The following is a 6,000-nucleotide window of genomic DNA, read 5'->3' on the forward strand; positions in this document are numbered from 1 at the left end:
GAGAGTTTTACATTTTCACCCTCCTCTTCTGAAGGCTGCTAGCAGAATATTGACTTCTAGGCATCTAGGAGCATGATATTAGAGCCTACAACCACAGTGATACATCTATTTCAACAAGGCCACACCTACTCCAAGAAGGCCACACCTCCAAATAGTGCCAGTATCTGGGCCAAGTACATACAAACCATAACAATTATCCTCAGTGAGGTAACAAATACCTGAAAGACTAATATGATATGTATTCTCTTATATGTGGATGTTAATTTTAATCCTTCAATGAACCTAATAAATCCATTTAGCCACAGAAATTAATGATAGAGTAAATTATTAGTTCAGAGAGGAATTCCCAAGGAAGATGAAAGATATGTGAATATATGATACACACCATACACACACACACACACACACACATGCACGCATACACACACACACACACACACACACACAAAATGGAATCACAAAAAATGGAATAAACAGTGCCCCAAACACATCTTTCAACACAAAATAAAACATCATTGCCAGGATTCGGTGAATTGGTTACATATAACTGAATTGTTGGCCAATGGAGTCCCATGGAAACCCCCAATATCTCAGGCTGTTGCCAAGTCTGTTGATTGCTTGCCACAAACTGATGGTGAGACTGTATTGCTGAAAACAACACATATCTTATTGAACACACAGAAATTAAGATGTCACCTGTCTACCCTTTATCCATATTCACTTCTCTTTATTGTACTAGAAGGTATTCTACATACTACCAGAAAAGAAAGGTAGCCACCAACCTAGCTTGTGATCTACAATGGTCTCTTGCCTGCAATACATTATGACACAATATTGAAACAAATGTTATGGGAGTAACCAACCTTATCTGATTAGATTTAAAGCAAACTCCAGAGATGGACTGGAAAAAAATCAAATGCTACTGCTAAAGAATATAGCAATAAAATGTCTCCTAAAGATATTCTACTGTATTCATAGATCAGTGACTTGTTCGGCCATCAAAAAAAAAAAAAAAATACTCCTCTTGTAGTATATAGGAACTAGTTTGGAAACATACAACTGGACATTGTGCAGACTTTGGAACACTCAGTCCTAAATAGAATTCTTTCCTCAAACTACCCCCTTCTGGACTTGGAGAACTACATTGAAGAAGAGACAAAAAGATTGTGAGTCAGAGGGCAGAGGGTATGGATGGCATGAAAGAATGATTGTCATCAAGACACAACAGGAACAATACACACATGAGCACACAGAGACTTACAGAATGCACAGATTTCAGCTAGAGAATGTCCTAGTGGTGAGAGAGGAAAATGGATATTTGTTCCCATTCCTAACCATAAAGCTCTGGGGCTGTGTATCTTCCTGACAATGGGGTACCTTGGGGTCCCAGCAAGTCACTCAGGGGATGCAGAACACAGTCTTTGTTTACCAGGTGAGAAAAAGTGGAGTCTGAAAAGATGCTAGGGTTCTCAGTCTCCTGTGTACCCAGAAGCTTTATATGAATTTTCAAAATAAATAAATAAATAAATAAATAAATAAATAAATAAGTAAATAAATAAATAAAATTATTTATACTCACCTTAAAGACAACACAAATTCAGTTTCTAGCACATACATTTGGCTGCACACAGTTGCCTGTAACTTTAAGTCCAGGTGATTCAATATCCTCTTCTGGAGTCTGGAAGGATTTCTTTTGACACATATCTAAATACACACACACACACACACACACACACAAGCACACACATGTACACACATATGCTGAAACACACACTTAAAACTAAACATGAATTTTAAACAAAATAACAGCACATTACTTGTAGACACTTTAAATTCCTATACTATTTAGAAAAAGACAGGTGGCTCAGTGGTTAAGATCATTGTCTGCTTTCTCTGAGAACCTGGATATAGTTTCTAGTGCCCACCAGGCAACTCAAATCTGTAACTACATTTCCAGAAGGAAAATACACCCTCTCCTGTCCTCATTGGCATACACAAGTTAAACATTATATACACAGACCAACACTAATACACATGAAAAGTAATAATTTGAAATGTTCTTATACTATTTGCTGCTTGTTAATAAAGAAAAGCACATGCATAAGAGATATCCTTAATTAATAGAGCAAGACTTTGTCTCATTATTAACAAAACCCAAGTCAAGAAGATAAATATAAAATTATGACTTTCTCATTTTTATGAATTGTTTTTTTTCATATGAATGATGGCATGAGAATTAGATGATAATTTAGGTCATTGCTTTTATTCCATGAAGAATTACTACAGAGTCCAAAAAAAAGACATGCTTTGAAATAGTCAGTATTTCTGGTACCACAGATCTACATCCTTAAGTGATATTTTCATAGACTTGAGCTAATACTATTTTGCCATCCAATACATTTTTGATATACATGAAATAAATATTTCAAATAGTACATATTTTTGAGAGGATAGATGGCTACAAAAGAGTACATAATACTCTCCTTTTCACAATAATCACAATTTGTCTTTGATCAGACTTCAGACTGTTCATCTTTCTCTACAATTAGGGAATCTCTACAATTCTCTATGGCCAAAGAATTACTCTGCTGAAATTACGTAGAGCAAGAAGTCTTATACTGGTAATAAATTTTTGCATCTATCCTAAGTGGAACCTTTAGGTACAAACTATTTGGTAAAGAAATGTATTGTATATATTATTTTTTTTAAAATAAATTATGTCCACTTTCCTTATCAGTTAGCATATTTTTCTCTCAAAGCAGTAAACATTTCATGTCAGTGAGCAGAAACAGAATATTTTACAGATACATTTCAAACAGTATTTCTTTGTAAAGATACACTACTAGTGATGAAGTGTTTGTGCTGAGAATAAGGGTAGTTTCCCTGTTGTTCACACAGCAGTTTATCAACTTTTTCTCTTTAATAGGGAAAAGTCTTATCCTCAAGAAAGCTGTGAGTTTCTTAGCTACTTATGAACAACAACAACAATAATGATAATAAAACCAACATGTAGTAAAGGGCCTATCATTAACATTATGAAAAATAATATTTATTGCTGGTTTTAATAGCCATATAAAGGTATTGAATTCCCTCCTTTCAAGAAATAAACCAAGTGAAAATTTTCAGGATAAACATTGGTAAGTGTAACAATTTGAAACATTCTAATGAAGGTTATCACTTGATGACAAGCCTAATGCTCAGAGTTCAATCCTTAGGAATTCTTATGATAGAAGGAGGAAAAACTAACCCACCTACATTCAATTCTGAAGTCCACATACACTTACTTCATAATACCCATGTGATCTCCACGTTCATACAAATTTGAGACTTTTTAGCTCTATATATGAATATGTAAAAATGTGAATAATTTTGAAGCACTCCAATATATACAAGAAAGCAAGCAAATTATGACTGAAAAGAGACACATTTTTTCTGGTTTAAATAATAAGATACATGTTTTGAGAAAACAGTATCTTTCACGCCAGGTTATAACTATATGTTTGATTATGTCTAAAAGAAATTAATAAAACTATTTGATTATATATAATAAAGCAATTCACAAATGAACAGTTAAGAGTAATCAAATTTTCTAACAAATTTAACATTATAAACAAGAACTAACAAGTGAAAAATTAATCTAAATAATGTGGGGAAACAGAGATGACCACATCCTGTAAAGATAAATATTAAATGAATTATGGACAAATATTGTAACTAAGTAAAAGTAATTCTCATATAATTAGCAATATTGATCAAAAATTCTGAAACACAGCTTACATATGTTAGATTTGAACATTTTCAAGTATGTTACAGAAAATGAAAAGCAGATTTCGTACATTTGAAGAGATAATTTATACATCAAGAAAGAATGAAAAAAAAAACTGAACTCTGATGTTGAACTGAAATCTGAAGTATCAATAAGCACTCCTGTTATGTCTACCCTAGCACACACATAAAAACAGGTATTTGTATATACAAACTAATAAATTATGCCTAGTCCAATTGTCTAAGGAATTTCCAGACTGTGCTTGTATCAGCATGCAATCTCACTAGCAATGGGAGATTGTTCTCTTTCTCCACATTCACAACAGTCTCTTTTGTCACCTGTTTTTGATCTTAGCCCTTCTGATAGGTGTGAGGTGGAATCTCCGGGGTTGTTTTGATTTGCATTTCCCTGGTGACTAAGGATACTCAGCATTTCTTTAGGTGCTTCTCAGTCTTTCAGTATTCCTCAGTTGAGAATTCTTTGTTTAGCTCTGTACCCCATTTTCGATATGGATATTTTGTTCTCTGGAGTCTAACTTTGTATATATTAGATATTAGCCCTCTCTTGGATGTGGAGTTGGTAAAGAACTTTTCCCAATCTGTTGGTTGTTACTTTGTCCCATTGACAGTGTCCTTTACCTTACATTAGATTTGCAATTTTATGAGGTCCCATTTGTTAATTCTTGATCTTAGAGTGTAAGCTGTAGGTGCTCTGTTCAGAAAAATTTCTCCTGTGCCCGTGTCCTCAAGGCTCTTCCCCACTTTCTTTTCTATTAGTTTCAGTGTGGCTGGTTTTATGTGGAGGTTGCTGATCCACTTGGACTTGAGCTTTGTACAAGGAAAAAGGAATGGATCAATTTGCATTCTTCTGCATGCTGACCTACAGTTGAACTATCACCATATTTTGAAAATGCTGTCTTTCTCCACTAGATAGTTTTAACTCATTTGTTAAAGATCAAGTGACCAAAAGTATGTTGTTTCATTACTGGGTCTTTAGTTCTATTCCATTGATCTACTTTCTGGTCTCTGTATCAATACCATTCAGTTTTTATCATGATTCCTCTGTAGTAGAGCTTGAGGTCAGGGATGATGATTTCCCCCAGAAGTTCTTTTATTGTTGAGAATAGTTTTCATTATCATTTCATTATCCTTTCAAAGAAGTTGGAATTTTTTTCTAGAGAAAAGATGTGGGTAGGCACAATTTGATGTACAATCATTGAAGTAATTTGATTAGCAATATTTAGGGTTGCCAGAATCACTAAAAAACAAACAAAGTCAGAGAAAAAAACTTCAGATTATAGGAGCCCAAGAAGAATCAACTAATAAAAATTAAAACTGTTGATATACTTCTTCTTTATTTTTTTTTTAAGATTTACTTTTTACTTTACATAAGTGTGTTTTCCAAGCATGCCTGGTGACAAAAGAGGCCAGAAAAAAGTGTTGCATTACTCTGGAACTAGACTTGCACACAGTAGTATGCATCCATGGGGATGCTACAAACTAACATGGGTCCCCTGAAAGTGCAGCAATTCCTTTGGACCACTAAGCCTTCTCTCTATCTTCTTTGTCATTAAAAGCAAAAAACTGATATTAGCCAGAAAGAAAGAGAAGTCTTAACCCAATTTGGTTAATGATATTGTGACAATGTTGATTTCTTTGTTATGATAATTATACTACTATTTCAAAATGTTAACATAAGAGTATTCTGTTTAAGTGATAGATTGAAACTTAATATGCTTTCTTTTTTTTTTAATTTTTACCTTCCTATGATCATCAAAGTAGTTTAAAATCCTTTAATATAAAATATTACAGAAAAAATTAGGAAAACTTCCACTTCTCATTATTTGAAACAACTGTGAAAATATAAATTAACTGAATTTGGACACTACAGAATTACACATAATAATATCTCTTAATGTAGGAAGACAAATAATAGGAGAGTCCATATCATTCTGGATTTCTGAAGACTAATTCATAGAGAGAAACCACAATTACAATACAGGCTACTCACTACTGTATTGAGGGTACAGTGACAATATTTTGGGAATACAAGGACTCCTGGTATTTACTGGGCAAGTTTGTGGTGAGAAAGAAGCTATGAAGAGTTTAATGCTTCAAAAATCTACACAAAGTTCCCTGTGGCCATTTGCTAAGCATCGAACTGCTCATGTTAAGGTAAGAATTCCACAAGGATGAGCAAAGAAAATTACCTGGGGAATTTTAAAAATGCTGGAA

Source organism: Apodemus sylvaticus, chromosome X (assembly GCF_947179515.1).
Source record: "Apodemus sylvaticus chromosome X, mApoSyl1.1, whole genome shotgun sequence".
Lineage (NCBI taxonomy): Eukaryota > Metazoa > Chordata > Mammalia > Rodentia > Muridae > Apodemus > Apodemus sylvaticus.